Below are 27812 nucleotides of genomic sequence, written 5' to 3'. Positions count from 1 at the left end.
GCCATCGTGTTCAGGGTTTATTTATTTATTTATTTATTTATTTATTTATTTATTTATTTATTTTTATTTATTAAAGATAGGGTTTCTTTGTGCAGCCTTTGCTGTTCCGGAACTTGCTCTGTAAACCATGCTGGCCTCGAACTCACAGAGGTCCACCTGCGTCTGCATCCCAAGTGTTGGGATTAAAGGTGTGTGCCTGGCTTTGTTTTGTTGTTAATGTTTTACATCAGTTTTGGGGACTGAAATCAGGTCAATGTGCTTACAATGCAAACACTTTACCAAGCCAGCCTCTCCCTAGCCCAAATATCTCCTTCTTTTTTTTTCTTTTCTTTACCCACTTTTATCTTACTCGTTTACTTCATTCCTTAAATACTAAACCCTATACTTTGAAGTATCATCCATTAAAAACAGCTATAGTAGAATAAAATTTAATGTTAACAAGAATGCAGATTCAGGATCTGAGAAATAGAGAATTTAATTTAATAGAAGATTGAATAAGTAGAGAACAAAGGACTGACCTTAGCTGTGGCATCTCATCTGGTTCCACGAGTTGAACACTTTAGCCTTCTTTGAAGCCAATGTGCAAAGATCGTCTAGAAGCCTGTCTTTTGTAACAAGAGAACAAACTCCAGAAGAATCAAAGCTATGTGCTTTGTATAGATACCCATAATCGGGGCCTGGGGACATGGCTCCATGGCTGAGAATGCTTACTGTGTAAGCACAAGGAGTAATGCCTGGATCCCTAGCTTGGATCAATCCCACCCCCCAGCAGAGACAGGCAGATCCCGGGAGTATCCAGACCAGTCAACCCAAAGGGCAAGTTTTTCATTTAGTGAATGATAGAGACACCCAATGTCCTCTGGCCTCTGCATGAAGGCATGTGCACCCACATACTCACACACACACACACACACACACACACACACACACAACCTTCAGATCATGAATCTGAAGCTATTCTGCTTTTCATTAAGTACTCATTTATATCAATTGGGAAGGCTATCAACCTCCAATGGTTCCTTGGGCTGTTTTCTCATTTAAAATGTAGTAGAAACGATTCTTTAAAAAGCTGGTGTAATACTGTACAATCAAGGGTCCTGAGTCCAGGGTACAATGTCAAGCTAGTTATTTCACACTAAATACCGGAGGGGAAGAGAGAGAGATTTCCATTGATTCCTGCCCAGTGCCTAGGACATTGTGAGTGCTCAGTAAGTGTGTGTTGAAAGAACTCTGTAGCTACCATCAGGTTAAATCTCAATTAAACTAGAGTTGCTTACTTTTTATAGAACAGACTTTATTAATGTACGTTCAATAGGCCTTACATAATAGACCACATTGATTTTAATAAAATGTGCATTGATTAAGGCAAAATGTCAGTTTTCTGCCTTGAACACAATCTCCCACAGTCATTAAACAACATTATAATTTTATGAAATCAAGTCATTCACTTTAATTAAAAATAGCTTTTATTTGACCTTCATGTTATTCTAGAGAGTACTGAGTCAAGATTTAGCAGCGAGTGAATCACTTTAATGAGAAGCATTCTTTGGACTCTTAAAAATATAAAATCCCTTGATCTGGAGGAGGTGGGAATGGGGGGTGGGGTGGGGGGAGGGGGAGGGGGCGAGAGTGGGAGAACAGGGGAATCTGTGGCTATTATGTTGAACTAAATGATGTTGTAAAATAAATTTACATATATATATATATATATATATATATATATATATATATATAAAATCCCTCTGAATGTTGGAAATGTGTGGTTCTGATGGTTTTACCCCAAAGCATAAGCAAAATGTACCAGTCACATAGCCCTAAATTTTACTTTGAGGATAAGAAGGCCAAGTGTTTAGATCCCCCCTTTCAAATGCTTGTCTGTATACCACATTCCAAAAGCAAAATCACAAAGCTGATGATATTCTCTTTGGAACCCCCTCTTCTAGAAGTTTTCTCTCTCCTACATTTTCTTTTGCTTTTCAAACTATCAAATTTTCTCCCTCTTTTTCTATTCTTGCATTTATGTGTGTGGGTGCGGGTGTGTAAATTTGCCATGGCATACATGTGGCAGCCAGAAGGTAACCTAAGGTGTTGGCCCTTCTATCATGTTTGAGACTCAGTCTCTTCTTGTTGACCACTGTGTATGCCAGACAAACTGAGCCACAAGATTCCAGGCATTCTCCTGCCTCAGCTTACCATCTCACCATAGGATCTATACATCTGGATTTACCTGTGTTCTCAGGAATCAAACTCAGGTCTTCACATTTGTGTGGCAAATTCCTTTCCCACTTAACTATCTTTCTGGGTTTCAGCTTGTATTTCAAATGAAATACTATACATAAACAGAAATACACCCAATTCTAGTGGCAGATAAAGTTTCATGTACCCCGCTCATCCAAGTGTTCCCATATTTTAATAGGAGAAAATGTTTGAATCTTCAATCTCAACCTCATTTCTAATTGCGGACTTGTGGATGAGCAGCCTACAGGCAGAGCTCACCTGAGACTGATTAAAACAACAAGCTAATGGGCTCAGGCCTTCTGCTGGTTAGCCAGCAGGACCCAGTCCTGCCTCCAGTCACCACTGTGCTTCTGATAGCACCAAGTGTCATGCCTGCAGGTTTGGCTCAAACAATAATTATACTCAAAGCATCCTCTAACTAATTATCTAATTCTGATGAGCTGTTTATACTTAATTTTGTGAATATTGCTTTTTGAAATGGATGACCTTGTGATGCATTTCAGACAAAGGAGATATGGGTATTAAAATTCCTCCAGGTACAATTAACTTATGCTTGAATCCTATCCAATTGTCTTATTTAACATACGAGCTGATCATTAGCTTAAGAAAATGGTAATATGCTGAATGCAGCCATGCATTTCAGGGCATGTAGCAACTACTAGAGGTGAAGAAATCAAAATGAAATGACTATATTTAATGCCAAAATATAAAACATCTAATAATAACAGTCCATAGTTTTGTTATTGTGTGACTATTTCCCCCCAAAAGAAACATGTTCTCCTAGAGGTAGGAGGAGGTTCTAATGCCTCGGGAAACCAACAAAGCTTACCAGGCTCAGAAGCTCCAAATATCCCAGACCCACAAGCCTTTCCTGAAGTTTTACAAATTGTGAACAATTATTGAGAGAGGAGACTCTTCAATGGAGCTGTCTGCAAGTTGTGCAGGGAGCTCCAGGGAGGTGGCCTTTGTGAGTTCTCATCTGCATTGGCCTGGATGATTGGTGATACAGGGGATGGTGCCCCAGATGGTGTATGTGTATGGAAGAGTCCTACTGTCTGCCTAGCTTTTCTGTAATCCTGAAACTATTTTAAAAACAGAGTTGATTAGAATAACTGAACATAATTTCTACCATATGCACAGGTTTACATGAGTGTGTTCATTACTGCCTGTGCCCCTTACCTTAGAAACCTTGCTGTCTTTCACTTCTGTACATATTCTATGTCTTCCCAAGTAAAGAGTACAGCAAAAATTCACAGGATCATGTGGGTACAGTTATTACATATAATTTCTCACAGAAATGGGAAAAGTCTTGGGCTTAATGAAATCAAAACATACTGTATTATTGTATGAAATTCTGAAGAAATTAATAATAAAACAATCCTGTTGATCAATAGAATAAGTTGGAGTTTGAAAAATAACCCATTTTTATTCAGCTGACTTTAGATAAAGATGCTAAGAACACATGAAGGGTGGCGTAGGCTCAAAGTGGTGTTGCAAGAACTGCACATCAGCAGCAGAAGAGGGAAATTTGAGCTTTAACTGATAGCATATATGTATCAAGTTAAATTGGTGAAAACTGAAATATAAGACCTGACCATGAAACCATTAAGAAAGAATCAGGAAAGTTTTGCAAAATTGTTCTGGTTGAGGCTTTTTTATATATAACTGCAATCAAAACAGCAAAATGACCATGCTGACTAAGAAGTTTCTGCACTGTTGAGGCAGCCATTGGAGTGGGAGAAGACTCCCAAGCCATGAATCTGTTAAGAGTTTGACAGCCAAGACGTGTGGGAAATTCAGTTCAACTCCAAGAAAATAATGCATGAACTGAAAAGTTGCCAAATGATCTGGAAAAGATAAATAAAAATTATACTGGAGAAATACAAAGAAAAATCTTAAAGAGGGACTAGAAAGATGGCTCAGAGGTTAAGAGCATTTGCTGCTCTTCCAGATGACTGGAGTTCAGTTCCCAGCACACAAGCTGGGCCTTTCACCACTGCCTGTGCCTCAAGGTCCAGGGGATGCAAAGCCTCCTTCTAGCTTCTGTGTTTAGTTACACCCACGTTCACATGACATACACTCACACAGTCACACAGGCATGTTCATATACAAATAAATAAAAATAAATTCTTAACAAGTACCATCGTGAGATATAACCTTGAACAATCGTAATGGTAACTATCAACAAAGTAAAGGTAGCCATTGTTGTGGATACAGAGAAAAGGGGGCAAGTAGTCACTATTGGTGTAAAGATGAATTAGGATTGGCACATTAGAAAAGGAATAGAAGTTCATGAGAAAACTAAAAATAAGTCTTCCCATCCATAGGCTTTTCTCCTAAATAAAAGCCTGCCACCCACCCAGTACTTGCCCCCTTGTCAGTTTTTTCTTTCTGTCTACCTTGCAGTTACCACAGACTGAACATGAAAAAGAAGGACAAGGAGTTGCTGACCAAAGGGTACAAAGTCTCAGATGTGAGGACTGGGTGATTGACCAACAGTCATGCATCAGACATATGCTACAAAGATCTAGGCAGATAGATTTCAAGTGACTCATCAGGAAAAACTGGTAAATAATTAGGTGGATATTAATTACCCAGACTTAATCATGTCACATAGTGTGCACTTAACAGAACATCACATTACACTCCACAAATATATACAACTATGACATGCTAATAAAAAAATCTTAACCAATAATTTAAGAAAGAACAGAAGAAAACACACACACACACACACACACACACACACACACACACACACACACAAACAATCTTTCTAAATGTGACTTTCTTCCAGCTAAGTCTTGCCAGGGATCAGCAATGAGTTCAAGGCTTCGATCACTGGTACATGGAATGCATCACTTGCTGTGGCTAGAAAGAAGTGAAGCTCTCACTACTTGGACAGCACCGGGAGACCAGAGCATAAGCCATGGGATGAGGATGCATTCTGTAACAATTGTACACTGCCTCTCATTCAATGAGGAACTCTCCTGGTGCATTAAAAATCAATTCTGTAGACAAAAGAATCTACCTGATGAGTGATTTTCTTAGACTACAACCATGCTTAAGAGCAACACAATTTTTTTCTTCAAAGTCTTTTTTTTTCTGTTTTTCTAACATTACTTGAATGTAAAGAATACATTTTAAAAATTCCTTCCTGGTTATGTTTCTAAAAACCATGTGAGTCCCAGAGACAACCAGTCTGCCTTTGAACAGGTGCCCACTGTACATTCTCAGATGATGCAGCACAATAATCAAAGGTTCCCAGGTGAGACAGAGGGTAGGTTTCATCTTCTGCTCAGGAGGAAACCTGTCTGAAATTCACCTGCTTTCAAGTTTAAATGAACACTTCACATGCATTTTATTGAGTAACTAAGTGAAGAAGCCAATTATTTTGGCATGAACTACTTTTTCTCTTGTCCCATAGTAAAGTATTATCTACTTGTAGAGAGTTTAATTGACATTTCTGGAATATATTTAAGTAGAGACATTAACTTATTCATGATCCACATTTTGATGAGATTAAAATATTATTATAGACTACCTTTTCCCACTTTAACTCTTTGAGAGATAGAATCACATCTCCAGGCCGAATGAGATGTCTCAGTGGGTAAAAGCACTTACCACACAAACCTGATGAGCTGAGTTCAATCACCAGGGTCCACATAAATGCCAGATATGGTAGTGAGCATCTGTAATCCCAGCACTCCTACTGTGAGATGGGAGGTAAAGACAGAGAATCCTGGGAAGCTCACAGGCCAGCTATCTTGGGGAATGATGCACAGAAACAGGAACAAGATTCATCTTCAAAGTGAAAACTGAATCCTGAAAGTTGTCTTCAGACTTCCACTGTATACAATTCCTCCATTGGACTCCAAAGTAATTTTTACTGTGATATGGGAACTAACTGGTTACCAAATATACACTAACAAGCATGGAACCTCATTTTAACACTCAAGATGCTGTCTGTCCTGATTGACCATTAATAATGACATTTAGCTTCCTGAAGTCCCATTTCTTGGGCATCACCACAGGCTGTCTAGAGATCCTAATGAACTGCCCCAAATCCTGCCCATGTTCCTGGCCTTTTTCATGGAGCTAGGGGAAAGCACCATCTGGAAAGAATGCATACTTCTGCCAGCTGATCCAATGGAATCTCTACCAGAGCCTCATCTCTGGTGAGAGGTACCCTTGCTATTATCACTGACACTAAGAGGGACATGCCTGCCCCCCACTCAGTCACTGCATCTGTGGTTACCACCTACTGCCTCATGTTTCCCTAAAATCCCTGTACATGGCCATCATTTATTCCATTCTTGTTCATTCTTCAGAATTCAATGCAGGCTCTACCATCCCTTGACAAATCTGTTTTGAATTCTATCAATATCCTAAGAAGCAAGTACTTTTGGTCTCTGTTCTGTCAGTTCATGGTGTTTTTTAAACTAGCACAGGTGTATTCTTTGTGTTATTTCCATTGCTTGTTTATCTGAAAACCCTGTGATCTTGTCTTTCACTCATGCCTGAAGCCATTGAAGTTCCTGCTTCTTGAATGATATCTGTGAATGGAGGCTTGAGGTCAAGGAACTTGGCTCTGTTGCTTTAGGTGCCCTGAGTGCTTGCTTTATTTTTTGAAGATCCCTTGCCTCACAAGAGTTATAAATTCAATGTGGTAACACCACAGCAGCTTCAGAGAGGCTCAACACATGCCAGAGATTCTTCCTATAACCCGGTTTGTACTCTGTCCTGCTGGAGCTATCACTTTGATTATGTTTGGCACATCTGTGTGCCTGTGGGTACTTCCTGGAGGATTCCAAGTCATCACAATGATACTGGCTCATTGATGGTATAGCAGGATTAAGCACAATAGCTACATTATGGAGCCAACTGGGGAGTCCAACAGCAGAGGGATGGACATGAAAGTGTAGTTACACACACAAGGAAAGTGTTTCAGCCATGTAGAAAAATGAAGGTATGTCATTCATAAGAAAATGGATATAACTGGAAATAATCATCTTTTTATTTTATTTTTTTTGGATTTTCGAGACAGGGTTTCTCTGTGTAGCTTTGGTGGCTATCCTGGAACTCACTCTGTAGACCAGGCTGGCCGCGAACTCACAGAGATCTGCCTACCTCTGCCTCCCAAGTGCTGGGATTAAAGGCATGCGCCACCACTGCCCGGCTAAATAATCATCTTAAGTGAATGAAGGCCATCCCAGAAAAACAAAGATCACACCCTCTATCTTATTTATAGTTACTAGATTCTATGTAGTCACACACACACACACACACAGACACACACACGTACACACACACGTACACATGTACATACATACATACACAAGCATGCATACACACACATGCACAAATATACAATTAAAGTAGATAGTAAATTAGCTAAGGTAACAAAAGAGACAAATAAGAAGGTTAAGAGAAAAAGTGAATGGGGACCATGAACAATGTATGCACCAGTGTGAAAAAATTTAAATAAAATACTGCTAACATTGTATTTAATATTTTAAAATGGCATTCATTGTTTTCTATTCTACTATACCCCAAAACCAGTTTTATTTTTGCAATTTGAGGTTGGATCCTTTATATCCATATTTAATCTTTATGAACTTTGATCATGGTGTATCTTGCTCTATCTTTCTTTTGCTGTTGACTTTCTCTGGTAAGGCATCTTGAATATTTTTGTCAATCTGTTCCCTTTTTATGCTCAGTCCTGTGAGTCTACTCTAGCTATAGATGAGACCATGTACCACATGAATTTTGTGTATGTATGTATATACTTTTGTGTGAGGACCAAAGCTCAACCTTGAGTATTTTTTCTAAGTGTGTCCATATTATTTTTTTTGAGACTAGACCTTTCACAGACATGGAAATTACTTAGTAGGATAGGCTCAGTGAGCTCCAGAGTCTTTGGCTGGGATTATAGGCACACAACGCTATTCTCAGCTTTTCAGTGTAGGTTCTGGAGATTAACTCAGATTTTCCTGATGACAAGGCAAGTACTTTACTCACCGAGCTGTTTACATCAAATGTAAGTTTGAGTGAAAAACAGATTGAGTGTGGTTAGGATGTATCTTTTCCTATATTGACTCTTAAATAAATAGTTCATTCATTCCCTGCTACATGGATTTTGTCATACATTTATAAAACAAGTATCTATTGAACATCTGCTATGTGCCAGCTTCAGCTTAGGGAATGTGAGTAGAACAAAACAGAAAATCTATATTCTCATGAAACCAACAGTAATTGGGATGTGGGGAAGAGAGAAAAAAAACTAATTAGACTAATAAAAGAGCAGAATATTTCAAGTGGTGACTAAGCACCATGAATGTTGTGATATGTTGTGAAATGGATGTAGAACTGTGATATTATCTAGTGTATAAATGAAGAGGTTAAATTTCAGATAATTGGAAAATATTTAACGGGCCACATTAAAGTCAAGACTAAATGACGAAAAAGTATCAGCTAAGAAAAGATGGGAAGGTTGTGGTTAACATTGTTAACTTGTCAGGATCTATAATAAGCTAGGAAACAAACCTCTCGGCATGTCTGTGAGGGAGTTTCTAGATTGGGTTGATTGAGGTGAGAAAACTCATCCTGCGGCCAGTACCATTCTATGGTCTGAGATCTTGAACTAAATAAAAGGAGAAAGTGAGCTGAGCCCCAGCATCCATCCCTCTGCTTCCGGACTGTGGATTTAGTATGGTCAGCTGCCTCACCCTCCTACTGCCATGGCTTCTTCACCATAATTAACTGTACCCTCAGACTGTGAGCCAAAATCAACCCTTCCTCTATTGAGATATTTTTGGTGAGGCATTTTGTCACAGTGATGTATTAGTTACACAAAGTAACTAATATACAGAATGAGAAGGAAACAGGCATATCTTAGGAAAAGGAGAAACTGGAAAATGGTAGGGTACTAACACAGTCTTAACTCACAGAGGGACTTGAAGTTTGGGAAAGAAGTTGGATTTTGTTCTAAATGAAATACAATAAGGCGACATTTGGGGAATCACAAAAGGAAGGGGCATGACCTGACTTATGACCAAATGACTTCCATGTAAAAATTTGACTGGGATGATGACACCAGGATGATTGCGACCAGATAGGAAGTGACTGCAGCAGTGGGGATGGTAGATGACAGTGGTGACCAGAGAGTGTAGTGTCACAATGTACATTTGTGGAGGAATTGGTTCTAGTGAGAGATTGAAGCCTGAGAATATCATTGTGGGAGACAGTTTCTGAAATAAGACAGTAGGAGGTGAGGAAGCTATGAGTTCTGTTTTGAGACCGTTTTTGGATAAGATACCTAAAAGACAGAACAGAAGCTTCACATAAGAATCTAGAATCTGGGAAGGTACAAGAACCAGGGATTCAAAATTGGATGTAATTAGTCATCCTTAACTGTCAACTTGACATAGCGTAGAATCACTTGAGAGTCTCAGTTGAGGGTTGCACATATCAGATTGGAGTGGATATATTTGTGGAGGACTGACTTAATTGCTACTTGATGTAGGAGGGCTCAGTCTATTGTAGAACATACTACGTATATACAGGTGACCCTATTCTGTATAAGAAATCTAGCTAAGCATGAACTTATGAGCAAGTCAGCAGCAGCATATTTACACAGTTTCTTTTTCAAGCTCCTGCTTTTACTTCCCTTGGTGATAGATTGTGACCTGTGATATGTGAGCCACATAGACCCTCTCCCCACCTAAGCTGCTTTTGGTCAGAGTATTTGATTACAGAACAGAAAACAAACTAGAATATTACTATAGAAAATTATTTAAAGGCATGAATATATTCACCTAATGACAGTGTTTCTATAGAAGACAGTTAAAGGGAGACCCTAGGGATCCTTTCACATTTAAAATGAGTTGAGGTGGAGAAGTCAGTATTAACTTTAAAGTATATATAACAATTCTTAACATATAAGCATTACAGCAGAATCTCAAAATGTGTGTTTTAAAATCTAACAGAATTAATGGAAGTAGATAATTTCATGATAATAGTTGAATACCTCAATTCTCCACTTTTAGTAAATAGTAATTAGAATATCAAATACTCAAAATATGCACATTGCATACCAAGTTAGGCATAATGCACATCTAACAATAGCAGAATAAAGATTTACGTACATAAAAGTGTATTAGTTAGGTTTTTTGCTATGATAAAACAATGATAAAACACCATGACCAAAATTCGCTTGGGGAAACTAGGGATACTCTCAACTGATGTAGGAAAAGCTTTTGATAAAAAAAAGACATTTCATGATAAAAAACAAAGAAATATAAATAAGTGAGACTTTCTCAACAAATCAAGGATATCTATGAAAAACCCACAGCTAATGCAATGTTCAGTGTTGAGAAACGAAGAGTTTTCCATCAGACCAAGAAACAACAAAGCCACCTGGTGTTGCTTCTAGTTCAGGGATTCAAGAGGAAAAAGAAACATAAGTGTTCTAGAGTGGAAATGAAGAAGTAAAGCTATCTCTTCATGAACCTGGTTTGGGATTGTACATTGAAAATCCAAAGAAAAAACTACAATAATAGAACCTTTGTGTTTCAAATAAAAAGCAAGATTACTAGTGTCATATGATCTAGGATCAATATACAAAAAATATTTCTATCTCTATATTATAACAATAAACAAATTCTACTAAAAGTGTTATCAAAATATAACAGAGCTATAAAAAGAAAGTCATCTTACACACTAATAAAAGAAAATATCTTCAGAGAAATTGATTGCCTGAATGTGCAACACATCCCACATTCATGAACTGAAGTAGTGAAGAAAGAATGCCCTTCACACTGTTCTGCAGATTCTGTGCAGTTGTTGTGACTTTTTCCCAAGCTGATCCAAAAAATCATATGTAAATGCACAGATTATATAATAATAAGGTGAGTTTTATTAAAGAACTTCTGGTGGCCATGGCCATGTCAGAGCAGCAGCAGGTGGCAATTGAAGTTCTGGTGTCAGGCCACCAGAAGAAAAAACTCTCTGATAAGTACATCTTGTTCAAGCAAGGCTTATGAGAATACAAACTCCAGAATGTCTTTTGCTTATGCTGTGCCTTCACATTGTTGCTGTTACAGGGGTTCTCAGGTATCTGATATAATGTATATGTATGTGGGAAGTCCCCCACTACCTGCATTGTAGTATTTTTATCTCATGAATGCATCCTGATCTTCTGGGCATCTGTTTCTGTGGATTGTCTAAAGATGAGTCCTCCTTAAGCTGTATTGTCTAATTGACAGAGTTTTGATGAATAAAAATAATACTAGGACATGTTTTATACCTAAGGCCTATTGTTCCATTGAGGACTGTGAGACACTTAGGAGCTGCTTTAGATCACAGCTCAGATTTATGGTTTAGGAAAACATTTGAGTCCAGGAGCCAGAATGGCTCAAATTCCTTTAATCTTTATACTGAGTTATGAAGTCACAGGATTTTGTACATCATTAGCTGAAACAAAGCTTCAAAAGAGTTAGGTTAGACCAGATGCCTTGCTAATAGTTTTTCAGATAGTTTTCAATTTTTAATCTACAAGGACACACAACTGTACTATCTGGTTAGGTTGTAAATGAAAATAAAGCCCAATTATTGTTAGTTGGCAAGTGAGTAATTCCTTGAAGCAATTCCTGACATCAATTTGTGAAAATAAATTCTGACTAGTCAAGGTTGCAGAAAATAATTTGACTCTGTAGTCGCAAATGAGGGCTGCAAGTATTCTTGGGTAATTAGAAATCTTATATTGCCTGAAAAAGTTTGTTGGGATATATAAACTGTAAGAAGACATGAGAGGAGGGAGCAATGTAACATAGCAATGATTGAGTACAACCTGAGGTAGCAGCAGAGCAGTACAACATGAGAGAGAACAGCATGATGAGAACAATTTGAGAGAATAAAGAAAAGAAACCATCAAGAGACTGTGTGAGGTTATACTTTCCTAACTCTCTCAGATAGAAAAAGTCTTAGCTTTGCTATGCTGTGGACTTTCCCTTTGAGCCCTGTTTGCAACCTGGAAGCTGGTTCTTCTTGGGCTGTGATAAAGAACCTTATAAATGGGCTGATGAGATGGCTCAGGGGTTATGAGTACCTTTCTTCTTGTAGAGTTTGATTTTAAGTACCATGTTGTGTAGTTAAAGACTGCCTGTTATTGCAATACCAGGTGATCTGACATCCTTTTCTGGACTCCATGTGCACAAGAACACATATATGAATGGCTACACAGAGATACACTCACATAAATTTTGAAATCATATATCTGATTTCAAAATTTATTACAAAGTACAGCAATCTGGATTGTCTTTTACTAGCAAATGTTTAGTTATGTGGAGTAATAGAATATCAGGAAATTCTAGAAATATAATTGTCTACTTTTATAAGATTAGCTTTAATTTTGAACTGTATGTCTATGTTTGTCTGCATGAGTGTATATACTTGAGTGCAGGTATCCATGGAGCCCAGAATAAGGCTTCAGATCCCCTGGATCTGGTGTTATAGATGGTTGTGAACTGACTTGTATGAATGATAGGAACCAAACTCAGGTCCTCTGCAAGAGGAGTTCACACTCTCAATCCCTGAGCCATCTCTCCAGCCCCAAAATATCCCTTTATTCAGTCAATTAACTTTTGTAGAAAGCTAGATCAACTTAATGAACAAAATAGATTTTGAGTAAACAATGTCAAATCAGGCTATTGCTTCATACTACACAGGAAAAAAAATAACCTAAAAGTATATTCAAAGTATAAATATAAGATAATCCTACATAACTCTTATAGTTACTAATATCATGGTCTTAAAAGAAAAATATGAATTGAACTTCATCAAAATTTAAAGTGTTTTTTTCTTCAAAGATACTATAAAAGTATAAAGACAACTCATAGATGGAAAAAAAGTACTTGCCAAGTCAGATGCTAATATCTAAAATACACAAGGACTCTCATAACTTACAAGAGACAGAATAGCAGCCCCTGTTATTAGTCACTTTCCTGTCGCTGTGACAGAGCACCCTGACAAAAGCTACTTAGGGGAGATAAGAGTTATTTTGGCTTATAGTTCTTGAAAAGTAGAGTGCATCACTATGATGATTAAGGCATGGCAGCAGTCAGGGAAAACATTGCGGCAGGAGCATGACGCTGGGTGACCACAGTTTCTGGAAGTAGAGAGAGAGAGAACAGAAAAATGAAGGAGGCTCTAAAATCACAAAGCTCCTTCCCATCCTGCAATGGTGTACTTCATTAACAACATGAATGCTTGCAGAAACTTTCCCAGAACCATTGCCAACTGGGAGCTTAATGTTCAAATACCTAAGCCCATAGGGGACAGTTTTTCATCCAAACCACCATGCCTCCTTGTCCCAACCTCAAAAATCTGTGACTGTTTTCCATCAGATGGAAATGGTACCTGGTGATAAAATCCAGCTAATGACCACAAGATAAGGTGATTTTGAATTATCTCAATGGGACTATATCACCACTGAGGTTTTTACAATGGGAGGCAGGAGCTCCAGGGCAAGAGAAGATGTGACCAAGGGGAAGAGATCAGAGTGCATCAGACACAGACCAGACATTGTGGGAAGTTGGCAAGATAAAGTGATTAGGAACAGCTTCTTCTTTTGAGATGACAGAGCTTCTCTGAGTATCCAGATGGTAAGAGAAGGATGCTCTGTGGTTTGCTCAGTTGGACTGAAGACCTGTGCTGAGTTTCTTACTCCTTAAACTAGAGGATGATAAGTTGGTGTTACTTTAGGTCTCCATGATTTCATTTTATAGAAACGATAGAGAACTAATATGGGCTTTTGTACCTGGAAATTGGAAACTTTTGTAGCAGATATTTAAGACAGCAGAAGTACATTTGAAACTGGTCAGTGGGCAGAGGCTGGAAGTGTTTGAGGACCACAGTAGGAAGAGCTTGTATTTCATTGACTACATTGCTATCGGAAGCACAGATCGTAGAGTCTGGGGAGATGGCTCAGTGACTGAAGTGCTGCCACACGAGGCTCCATCCTCAGAACTTGTGTATGTGTGGTGGTGCATGCTTGTAATTCCATCAGTGGGACGGGGAGACAGGAGGATCTCCGGCTTTCTAGCCAAACAGACTAGCTGCTTTGTCAATGCAGGTCCCAGTGAATGATCTTTTCTCAAAAAACAAGATGGAAAGCTCCTGAAGGCTGACCTATGGCCTCTACACACAGGTGTATGGACACTTATACCCACCTGTACATATACACCCCACCAACACCCACCCACACAGGTACACATGGAGAGAAATACAGATAATAAAGGCTCTGTATATGATGGTTTAGAAGAGAGTGGGCAGCATGTTAGAGACAAATCTACATTGTTTTCTAGAATTCCTGAATGGTTGGGGATAGATTTTTAGTATAATATCAATGCTGCAAGTGTTGTTGATGAAGGCATTGAAGGAAATAAGAACCATGAAGTTGGACACTGGAGAGAAGAAGCCATTGCTAGAAAGTGACAGACAAGTTAGAAGAGTCTCAGTGAACTTCTTACCATTATATAAGAAGTGAAGTTTTAGGTGGCATTATATTAAGCTGTAAAGAATTCCAAAGTGTTGAGGCTGTGGCTTTTTTTTTTTTTGTTGTTGTTGTTTGGTTTTGTTTTTTGTTTGTTTTTGTTGTTGTTATTATCATCAATATCAAAATGTGAGAGCAAATTGAATACACTGAACTGAGAGAAGAAATGTTGAGAAAAAGAAACCAGGTCTCTGTGGTCTGGGAGATTCTGTGTCTGTAGGCTGTGAAAACACTTCAATTAGGAGACACAGAATAGGGACCCAGGTCTCTGTGATGTAGGAGATTCTGTCTCTGCAGGCTGTGAAAACACTTTAGTTAGGAGACACAGGATAGGGACCCAGGTCTCTGTGATGTAGGAGACTCTGTCTCTGCAGACTGTGAAAACATTTCACTTAGGAGACTCACAGAAAGGACCAAGAGAGGAAGTAGAGGTACAGGTACAAGAGCCAGGCAGCCCCTGGTCAGCATGTGGGAGCTCACAAAGATCACAAAGACAGTGCTTAAAGACATTGGTACAGTACTCAGGCACTGGAGTAGACACCAGGGGAAGACATGGGGCTATTCAAGAAAGAAGGAAAAAAAGGAAGAAGGGAAGAGGGAGGAGAGAAGGGGGCAGGAGAAGGATGATCATGGAGGGGTCAGAGCCCTAAAGAACTGAATCTCCAGTTATATCCAGGAGACTCACATGATTCTTCAGAATGTTCTAGCAACAGGAATACTGTCAACTAAAAAAAAAAAAAGAAAGAAAAGAAAAAGAAAGAAAAAAGAAAAAAAAAAGGACAATGAAAAGAATTCAGTGAAATAAAGATGATCCAGCTTCCCACATTTTCTGGGCAGGAGTCAGTTGACAAACAACCCAGCTGCAGCTTTGTGCTGCACTCCGAGAAGCAAAGTGACTGACAGAGTGAGGTGGATGCCAGAAGACAGTGAAGGGAGCCAGGGCGGCTTATACAGTGAAACAGTATCCCAGAAGGAAGAGACAGTGAGGGAGGGGCCAGGAGCACAGGCCAGACAGGGAGGGAGTGGGCCAGGAGCACAGGCCAGGAGTGATTTTCCTACCAAAATTGCAAGGTCTTGTGAGGGAAAACAATAAGATCAACAGTTGGGTGAGAGACTGCTCTTTCCTCAAGCTTGCCTCTAGTCCATTATCAAGTATGCTCCCATTCCAGGAATGTGTCTGTGTCTACATGTTCTCATTTGATCCTTCTATACATCTATGAATCAGCTAGCATTTTGTCCATGTTAGAGATGAGCTGATTAGGGTTTGGAGACATCAAGGAACTTGCTCCTGGTCACAGAGAAGCCATGATTTAACAATTGATGTTTTCTTTTCATTCTGAGGGTCAGAGGTGCCATGATTGAGTCATCAGGCTCCCTTTCCCCTCTTAGTGAAGTACAGCAGCACAGTAAATGCCACCAAAGGGTGAGGTGGACCTCGGGTTGAAGGGGAGGTTTTTCAGTAAGCTGATTCATGCCATTAATGTACAAGAAGGGAAAACTTAGTGACTCCCAGGGAGCAAAGAAAGTAAGAGCTGGAAGGGGAGAAGTGCTTTCAAATGCTCTTTTCTAGGCATGACAAGGCTGTTTCCAATATTAACTCATGGTAGATGGAGTTGACTACATAAGACCAAGCCAAAAAGATTAGGTAACATTCCACTATACATGGGTAAGGTATTGCCAATCCCCCATCCTTAGTGAAGACTTGGTGACAATTGTCAGCCACCAAGAGAGGAGGGAAACATTTTTCTTTAGGGATTTGGCTGTTGGCGGGTTGCCCATGCCTCAAAGAATGGCTCTGTACCTATGCACATGTGGTCTGCATTAATTGGACTCATGGAATTTATAACAACCTTAATAATAAAGGGGACATGATATCAAGAGGTAAATATATTAGGGAGTGCTGCAAGCCATAGGAAATTGTGATGGAATCCAGCTACTATGACAAAAGCTACTGCTTGGAAGGTCAAGGACTTTTCCAGAAGTCAAGCCATGGCTTAAGGAGTCTTGGTGATATTTTAACTAATATATATATATATATATATATATATATATATATATATATATATATATATACTCTCCTGACTTAAGGTAAACACCCTTCCAGAGACACCAACTAGGGAACAGCTAGAGACACCAACTAGAGAACAGCTAGGTGTATAGCTTTATTTCTTGTGCAAATGAATCTCAGAATCTCAGATGCTCCTTCCTCTCACAGGCCAAGGTACATTCCAGAGCAACTGACTCAGAAGAAAAGTTTTTTTTTTTTTTTGCTTATCGGGTGCAGTGAAGTGTTTAAGGCAAGATTCAGAGCAGAGTTGCTCTGAATTGATCCAAATAGGGTCAGAAGAGTAAGGGATGAGCATGGATGGAGGGTTGGAGGATTAAGATGAGGTCAAGAGCAAAAGAGCTTAGTTAAGACTAGGACAATGAGAGAACAGGAAGAAAAGGGACAGAGAAGACATGAATGTGAGAACAGAACTGAAGCTGTGTAGATAGAATCTTGACTCCAAAAAATAAAGTGAATGAACTAAAGAGTTTCATCTACATAGATTCATTTGATATCATCAAAGATTAGATTATCGGCTGGTTGTAGATTGTTCCCGGACCCTGGGGAAGGGCTATTGAGGGACTGGACCTCATATAGACCCCATTAGGAGAGTTCTAGGGGAGGGGAATGAATGAGGTAGTGGTGAGTCTATATGATCAAAATACATTGTACAAATGTATGAAATTTTCAAATAATAAAGAAACAGACAAAGAAATGTTTACATGAGTGACAAGTTAACAAACCCCAGGTTTTCCTCTGTGAACTCCAGTAGTACAGATGAGATTTTAGGGCTTTGCTGACTAATTAGGTCTTCTGCCCCTACTAGCCTCAAAATAAAATACAAGTTCTTTAATTCTCCATAGCACTCGGCTCTTCTGTGGTCTAGAGCATCCAAACACTAGATGCAAAATACCTCATGAAATACTCACTAAAATACACAGTTTAAACATCATGTAGCTTTGTTCAGTAGAGAATTATGGAAAGCAGATGCCCAAGGCTTACTTCAAGGATGATTGTTCGCTCACGCAAGTCACTAAAAATGACAACCTCAAAATGGCAGAGTCTGGTGATGTTAGGCAGTGCTTAAAATACAGATTTCAGAGAAGGATAGACTTAAAATGAATAATGGCCCCATCTCTAATTAGGCATGTAACTATGGGGAGCCTGTCTGATAGGCTGAGTCATGCAAAAGTTAAATAGCAAGTATAATTCAGCTTTATTGTTATGGCTATGCACTATATAGATTATGCATCATGGCTAATTTGTCAGCTCTATGAAATGGTAAATCAGGTTCTTGAACCTGTAAGATTTGACAGGAAATATGAGACCCCAAGAAACCGTTTCAGACATGAACTGCTCTGTCTGAACCACACTAGGTTTCACATAGTAGAAGATTTCCATAATATAAAAGGAAGATGAAGGAGACAAAGATGGATCAACACTTATGATCCCAACAAGACTGAAAATTCAATGAAGCAAAGCAAGTTGCAAATAAAACAAACTAAAATGGCACCCAAACTTGCCATCATTTCATGAAAGAGTAAGCATTTAAGTATCAATGTGTAATCAACAAAGAACCTTGGAATAAAAATGATGCTTGGAATAAAGTTAGCTTTCTGAAAAGTCATTTAATTCACCCAAGGTTTCTTGCTGGATAGTCATCAAAGTACTCCTCCATTCCTGCACGAGGTTCTCATGTAGCTCAGAATGGCCTGAAACTTCCTATGTGGTAAGGCTGACCTTGAACTTCTGACTCTTCCTCACAGCACTGGGATTACAGGCACTCTCCGCCTGTGGTGCATTCACCACTCTGTGGTGCTAGAGATGGAACTCAGGGCTTCAGGCACTCTAAGCAAGTACTCTACAAACAGCCATGTTGTACCACCTTTCTCTTTCCATATACAGCTGGTAATTCCTGAGCAAGATACAGATGATTGACAGGATGTTTTCATCTGAAACCAGAGAGAAGTAAGTCTCTGTTGGAGAGAAATGGGTAATAAACTGATTGTAGGGAAGTAGAGGCTGTCCGATTAACACATTGAGAGAGTAAGAGTTGAATATTGTACCAGGAAGATGAGTCCTGCTGTTAACAGCCATCTGTAGCTTGGCTCAAGCTAATGATTCTAGTTTTATTCATCAGATTTCCTGAATTTTCAGATTGTATTAGCCCATTCAGTAGCACTTTGTATTGAAATATGCAAGACACTTGAAGCACTGATGTTCAGTATCCTCTGGCCAGGTTTCTCTTCCTGCTAGGGGCTTCAGACATGTTTACATATTAAAACTGGTCATTTAATGAAATAGTTCTGCTACAATTATAATTATGTGAAAGTGATTAGTTTGAGAAAGTGACACAGTTATTTAAATATACCCTACTTTTCCTCATCAGTACAATAGTTTCAATACATTATAGAATGGATTTTATGCTGGTCCAGGAAGATGACTCAGTCCATAAGGTGTTTGCTGTGTAAGCCTTAGGACCAAGTTTAATACCCAAACCTATGTAAAAAAAAAAAAAAAAGCCAGGGATGGTGGCATGTGCTTACAATTTAAATACTGAGAACATGGAAACAAGAGGAACTCTGGGGATCACTGGCCAGTCAAGCTAGCCTAACTAGTGAGTCCCATGTTTCAGTGAGAGACCCTGTCTTAAGAAAAGCAAGGTGGCCGGGCAGTGGTGGCACATGCCTTTAATCCCAGCACTCAGGAGGCAGAGGCAGGCGAATCTCTGTGAGTTTGAGGTCAGCCTGGTCTACAAAGTGAGTTCCAGGAAAGGCACAAAACTACACAGAGAAACCCTGTCTCGGAAAAAAAAACAAAAACAAAAACAAACAAACAAACAAAAAAAACAAAACAAAAAAGCAAGGTGGACAGCTTTTATGAGGAACAACTCTGGAGGCTGACTTCTGGTTTACACATGCTCAAGTATGCATGCATGCACACCTACCATGTGCACACACACATACACTCATGTGCATACATGTGTATTCACACACAAGGACATTTATACACATATACAGACTAATTTTATGTTATCAAAAGGATTAGTAAATCACAATGGGTAAGGTAATCTTTGTAATTCTCTTAATGAATATACCCTACGTATACATAAAATTGGAAGTGATTGAATTTACAGTGAGGTTTGCAAAGTTCTTAAAATTCTTCTGTGCACAAGTCCTTGATGCCCATGCTGTGATACATTCTAAAGGTGGTTTATCTTTGAGAGGGTGCTTTATGGGGTGGACAGTACCTGTCCTCTTACTCTATGCATAGACTTACTTTATCATCATATGCAAGGGAATGTGTCCATTTATTATCCATTATTGGTTGTGTTTGGACTAGAGGTGGGCAGAAACAGCACATAAGAGCTATGATTGTTAGTCTTAAGCCCATCAGAATTTCCTAGTGTTTTACCTGAGCGAATGGGCAAGAGACTGTGCTCATAAGCAGGCTATGGGAAGTTCCAAAGCAAAATCTACATGCAAGCTGAGATCAGAGACAATGTATGGGCTAAGAGGTGGTGATATGGACAAAGGCAGATTACATGGGACAGCCATGCAGAGAGAAGCTGGGGCATGGGGAGAGGAGAGAAAGACTAGAAGAGAGCGGTGGCTAGAGGCACTGGTTCTGCTCTTTTCTCAGTGCTCCAATGTCTTCTCAACTATTTGTCTTCCTGCCTGGATGTCATCATACCACGTGCCCATCTATCTTTAACATAGTCACACAGGAGTGGGAATATAGCTCAGCAGTGCCAACCCAGATAGCCAGTAATGTGCCACATAAGCATGAGGGCATGAATTCAGTCCCTAGCACCTGTTCCGCATGGAGAATGATCCATGAATCCAGTTTCAAATGGTTGTGCTTATTGAGTATGTAGCAAGCCAAGTGGAAGGACAAATGCCAAGTAGCAGGTAGACAGAAAAAACCAATAGTCAGCAAGACATCCTCAAATCAAGTGCTCAAATATCCAACAAGATGACTGGAGTAACTTTACCAAGGAAGCGAGCTAACGCAGCATCATCCATTTGGGTACTTACACATGGGAAATTGACTGGGGACGTCCTACTGAAATGGTTACGCTGGAGTTACTGTCTGAAATATTTCCTTTTAATGGGAACAGTTCATCCAGGAGGGATAGGGGCAGCTCATGATTCAGGAGGCAAACAAATGTCATGTCTGGGAAAATTGAAACTTGCAAGATTCTTGAAGGCCCCTCACCGGCTTTATAGAAGCAATAAAAAAGTTGGGGGCAGGGGGACACTGATGAGGTGAGTTGAGAGAAGAGATTCTCAGACTCGTGTAGCCACCTGCAAGTTGTGCAGAGAGCCCCAAAGATGCAGCTTTCATGAGCTGCCACTCATGCTTGGTTGGTCTTTTAGGTGAGGCAAGTGCTTTTGAGTCATTTATGCTCTAGTAAGTGATCCCTCACTCATACTCATGTTAGTAACCCAAGTAAACATTCATTGCTTCAGCAAGTTAGACTTTGGTGCAAGCATTACTTTGATCTGTCAAGGGTCCTCTATCTGTGCTGAATAGACTGTGTGTGTGTGTGTGTGTGTGTGTGTGTGTGTGTGTGTGTGTGTGTGTATGTGTGTCTTCCCAGAAGAAGTCTCTCACACACTAGGTATCCCTAGGCGGAAGTAACAGTGAAGAAAGTTTCTGTGTATGTCTGTTTGGATGTAAGCATGATAAGCATGAGCATGCTTCTGTGCTGGGTTTGAAGTGTGGGAGTAAGTGGGGAGCTGCAGACAGGGTCTCTGAGCAGTGAGAATGCTTGGGTTACAACACTGAGGTACAGATGTTTCTGAAAGCTCTGCTTGGGGAGAGTCCAAGTGAAGGTGTATCTAAAGCTTCCATGTAGAGATGTTGAATAGATGATTGGAGACAGACATTCAGAGGCAAGGTACTCAGCTGATAAATTTTAACATCCAGACACTGATGAAATCATCAGGGAAAAGAGATGTCTCAGTCTGCATAAGGTAGAACCAGAAATGAGCATACAAACATAATGGTCTGTGTAGTAGGAAGGAAGTCCAGAGACTGTGTAATTCCAGAATTCAAAAGAAGTAAAGACTGCCAAGAAGAGTGGTTCAATGAGTCAAGTGCTTGTTTTGTCAATATTAAGACCTGAGGCCATTGTATTAATTATCCCCCTGTTACTGTGATTAAACACCATGACTAAGGCAGCTTACAGATTAAAGGGTTTATTTTGGGATTATGCTTCTAGAGGGGTAGAGTCCATGATGGTAGAGTAGAGGCAGCAGGCAGCAGATAGTGGGAGCAGCAACTGAGGACTTACACCTCAAACCATAAGCAGGAAACAGAGAACAATTTAGGGATGGTATGTTGCTTTTGCAACCTCAAAGTCCACCTCTAATGACACTTCATTCAGTGAGGCATGCCTTCTAATCCTCCCCAAGCAGCCATCAACTAGAGACCAAGTATTCAAATGCCTGAGACTTATGGAGGAATATCTCATTCAAGTGACCACAGCCATGTGCAAATACCAGATGTGATAACATGCACATAAAATCTGAGCACTGGTGAGGGTAGCTTCCTGGTTTACTTGGTTCACGCCAGGCTGGTCAGAGAACCAGAGATCCTATTTTTAAAGCAAGGTGGACAGCACCCAAATACAACAAGGTTGACCTCAGGTTCTCTCTCTGTCTCTGCCTGTCTCGCTGTCTGTCTCTGTCTCTGTCTCTGTCTCTCTCTGTCTCTCTCTCTCTCACACACACAGAGTTTGGATTAAGAAAGATTTAAGAGTTGTGTTATCATAGAAAATTGGGATCAGTGGTGACTGCAGGGGCAATTCACTTTTCTTAAAACAAGGAGACACAGGAGTCAAAGGAATTTAGCTCAGAAAGAAGCACTTTCTTTAAGAAAAAGCCATGGCTAAGTATCAAGAGCTCCAGGACCAACACATCTGGTGGGCGCAAGACCAAGATGGAAACTGATAACTCCACAGTTTGGAGTGGGTAGAAACAGCCTTAGCTCAAGTAAGTCAACAATTAAGCATTTCCTAGGAAATTTCTTTGAGCTCGATCTCCTGTATTTGGACAATCATTGTAGTACATGAGTGTGAGGTCTGAATATTCTGGGCTAGCTCACTGGGATGAGTAAAAGAATAAAACTCGGTGTCTTCTGTAAAATATAACTGAGAGACAGTACAGTAGATAAAGTGATGCTAGGCAAGCATGAGGACATGAGTTCAAGGCCCAGCAAGTACTTTTGGCTGGGAGTGATGTAATCACAGCACCAGGGAGTTGGAGAGTGACAGATTCCGGGTGCTAGCTGCCCAGTAAGCCTAATTGGGAGCTTCAGGTCAGTGAGAAACTCTGTCTCAAAAAACAGGCTAGGTAACATCCTGAGGAGCTTTGGCCTCCCTCCAGGCTCAATGTACACACATAACTTCACACACACACACACACACACACACACACACACACACACACACACACAAAACATATGCAGAAAAGACAAGAAGAAAAAGAACGACAAGAAGAAAAAGAACATTTCCGATAAAAACAGTGGCCTCCTAGGCCTCATACCCATGAAACTGGCATGGTTGTGGAGTGTCACAGCATACACTACCCAGATGGCTTTGATTGTAGGAAGTGTGTCTAGCACAGGGCTTACCTCTAAGGTGTCCCCACCTTACTTGTGTCTCTTTACTTCACTGTGGTAAGATGCTGTGGTACTGAAGGAATTCTGTTTCATAGAGACCACTGTTTCCTCCTTCTGAAGACTGAAACTAGTTAATTCTTCATGCAGCTCAGTAATATGAAAGCTATCTCCAACAATCTCGATTCATTCTATAAATCCACTACTCTATCAAGTCGTTGAAATGAGAAGAGTTATAAATTATCCCTTTCCTGTGTGCTAGCTACATGTGCCCAACTTCATCTGGTTCAACTTCTGGTAAAACTGAGGTGTCAAAATTTTTAACTTCTGTCTGGGGAATATAGCTGAGTTGGTAGAGTTCCTGCCTCACATGCATAAAGTCCTGGATTCCATCCCCAGAACTTCGTAAACCAGGAGTGTGGGAGCACACCTCCAACCCCAGCACTCAGGAAGTGGAAGTTTTTGAGGATCAGAAATTCAAGGTCATCTTCAGCTCTATGATGATTTTGAGGCCAGCTTAGGCTGTGTGAGATTTTATCTCAAAGAAAAAAAAAACAATAGTTAAATAATAGGGATAAATGATGGTTCAAAGAATAGAGGTACCTGCTCCAAGCCCGATGACCTGAGTTGGATCCCAGGAACACACATGGTAAAAGAATTGACCCTCACAAGTTGTCTTCCATGTCTCATGGCACACACACACACACACACACACACACACACACACACACACACAGAGAGAGAGAGAGAGAGAGAGAGAGAGAGAGAGAGAGAGACAGAGAGAGACAGAGAGAGACAGAGAGAGAGACAGAGACAGACAGAGAGAGAGAGAGAGAGAGAGAGAGAGAGAGAGAGAGAGAGAGAGAGAGAGAAAGAGAGAGTAATAAACATTCATAAACAAAAATTTAATTTTTTTTTATCTTGGAAATGGGGATGGCATACTTGAACAGAGCAGAGTGGTCTAAAACAACTGCTGATTTGCTATAGAATGGCAGGATGGATGCAGATACTGACCGACCGTAGTGCCTGAAAGGCTAATCCTGGGAACCAAGGCACACATGTGGAAGTCAGAGGACAAACTGAGGGAGTCAGTTCTCTACTTCCATCAGGGGAGCCCAGGAATTGAACTCAGGTTGGCAGCAAGTGCTGTTACTCATTGAATGATCTCTCCAGCCTAGAATGATACTTTCTTCAAATCATGTTTTATGAGTATCATGATAGATTTTAAAATCATGTAACTAGATTCTTCATTAGGGAAGCCTTGTTTCAGGCCATCATTCCTCTGTCCATGCTACTAGAATATGGACACAGGCTCTTGCTTCTGCATCTTCTGTCTCTTCTCAGTGCCTCAGCCTAGGAGACAGTTGACATCTGAGCGTTGAAACAGTGTATACTCAATAGCAGCCTCACCTACCCCTCACTAACAATTTACACATGAAGCCCACCTGTCATCAGGGCACAGAAAGCCCAATATACCTGTTTGTCATTTTGTGAGTGTCTGTGGCATGTGTCAGGCAGTAATTAGCTCTGGTGTCTTCTGAAATGAAGCCGCTCTTGTGCACAGTCTGAAGCTGGTGACAACTCCTAATTTGCTAGAGAACAGCAGGAACTGTTGGAAGTCTTACCAGGCCGGGCCTGTAGGGGGCAGTACTGAGCCCATTATGATGTAGAAACACAAAATCACATTTTCCCCTCTAAAGTTGGAGGCAGTCTTAGAGGTCATGACATAAAGCTTTAGTCTCTCCAGAGAAGTTAGATGAAATATGCTTTAAAATGACTGCAGCAGGCGGCATGAACAAAGACATTCTTTCATTTACAACATTAAATAAATACTCCTTCAAAGAACAGTGACAGAACACCCATTTACATATCACAGAGACGCGTGTTCCGACTCTCCCACACTCACCAATGCTAGCTTTCAGTCCTTGATTTCTTTATCCTTCGTCAGAATGCTACCTTCAGAATATTAGCTTCAACTTCACACTGGAGAAGTCCTGACTAGATTTCAAAATGATGACTAGAATTGGGTTTGCTGGTAAGTAGCTTATGCTCTAAAAGATTTTCCAGTTCAGAAACAAAATACATTTTTATATTAATGATATATACTAAAGCAAATATATAAACAAATATTTATTTAGAGATTTATGTTCATTTTTTTAATTTAATTGTGTATTTGTGTGTGTGTGTGTGTGTGTGTGTGTGTGTGTGTGTGTGTGTGTGTATCACATGTGCAAGTACATGTAGAGGCCAGAAGAGGGCATCTGGATCCCTGGTTTTGGAATGACAGTGGTTACAAGCATCCAGTGCTTTTAACCACTGAACTATTTTCTCAGCTCCAAGGTTATATTATTATATTAATTATATCTTGTTATATACATAATTTCATATATAAAATTTAAAATGGAAACGGTAGATGAATGCTGATAAAGACTATGGGAAGTCCATATAGGCAGAGCTACCCTCCAGATCTGGTAGAAAGTTCTGGTCCTGGGCAAAAAGGTTGGCTTGGTTGGGGAAGAAAATGCTATTTGTGGAAATAGTAGAGAAGGATCAAAGAAACATGCAACATTTGGCTACTGTGAGGACAGCACTGATTGGAAAACAAAAATCACACACACACACACACACACACACACACACACACACACACACACTTTTTCACAGTTTTCACATCCTCCACTGGCTGGTGGATAAGAATTTTATGCCATTCCAGAGGAATAAAATTAAATAAGGCAAATTGTAACTTCTGTTATTTTTGGAGCCACATTTCTCCATCTTTTGAGACTTTAGCAGGGAAGAAAGATTCTGATACTCTCTAGTGAAGAACTCACCCGTGGCAGAGTGGGGCACAAACACAGTAGCGGTGGGGTGGCAGAGGAGCTGTGAAGGAGTGTGGAAATATTGTTTCATGAGGGTCAGTGAGATGGCTCAGCAGGTAAGGTACTGGTACCTGTAAATCTACAGGAGTTAGTCCTCTCCTTCCACATTGTGGGTATAACGTGTCAAACTCAGGTCATCATGTATAAACACACAAACACACACACACACACACACACACACACACACACACACACACACACACACACACGATAGCCAGAAAAGGTCTTTGAATCACTTACAGATGAAATTACAGGCACTTGTGAGCCTCCTGAAAGGGTGCTGTGATCTGAATTCCAATACTCTTTACTGAGTAGCAAGTACTCTCTCACAAATGGCATGTATACACACAGACATGCACATACATAATAGTAACAAAAATAAATTTGAAGGAAAAATCCAATTCTCTAAAAAGATAACAAAAAGATAATGCCTAATGTAAAATATATAAAGAAAAAAAAAGATTTTTTAAAAAAGTGGAGTTAGTCTCATACATTCAAAGCATGTGCTCTACAACTGAGCTATATCCCCAACATCTCCAAGTGATGATAACTTTGGCTGGGTGGTGGTGGTACACACCTTTAATCCCAGCACTTGCGAGGCAGAAATAGGTGGATCTCTGTGAGTTTGAGGCCAGCCTGATCTACAAAGTGAGTTCCAGGACAGCCACAGCTGTTACATAGAGAAACCCTGTCTCTGGGAAAAAAAAGTGGATTGAAGTACAGACTCAACAAATTGACAAGCAGGATAAGTGTGTGTAGTAGCTGAGTCCCAAGAAGAAAGGCAAAGAAAACAGAAAAAGAAAATGTTTGGAAATTTCAAAGTTAATGGAAGATAGAAACTTACATTTAGTGAGCCCTGAGTAAGATAAACAGAAACAAAAATACTAGGAACTTCATACACAGAGCACTAAACTCTGAACATAATGATATCCTTGAAAGCAGCTAGAGAAAAATAACATTGTTACATGGGGATGGGTGATACAAGGGCAGCTGATATTTCATTAGAAACACAAGGGGAAAGTGGACAAGAGTGTGTCTCCAGGATGCTAAAGGATGGACCCTATCCCACAGAACTCTATAGTCAGGAAGGTGAAGCTTTGGGTTCAGTGAGAAACCCTGCCTCAATGTATAAGATGAGGAGTGATCAAGGAAGAAACCCAACATCATCTTTGGGCCTCCACATGCATGCACATAGAACATCCACATATAGATGTCAGAAAAAAAAGTAAGGACATATTCAGTTGAACATGTGCAAAGAAATGTGTTGCCTGTAATTGTGCTCTACAAGAAGTGTTAAAGGAAACTCTTCAAGTTGAGACCTTGTGTCCTATGGTCACGTGCATCCATACTAGTCCAGATCTTTGGGAGGATGAGTACCTAAGTAAATGTAAAAGATTAAGAACTTTGTTTACCAAAGTTTAAAAAAAAGAAAACAAATATATATGATCTTTGACAGCTTCAATTTTAACAC

The sequence above is a fragment of the Peromyscus leucopus genome, chromosome 15 (genome assembly GCF_004664715.2).
Source record: "Peromyscus leucopus breed LL Stock chromosome 15, UCI_PerLeu_2.1, whole genome shotgun sequence".
Taxonomy (NCBI): domain Eukaryota; kingdom Metazoa; phylum Chordata; class Mammalia; order Rodentia; family Cricetidae; genus Peromyscus; species Peromyscus leucopus.
This window is presented reverse-complemented; position numbering follows the sequence as displayed.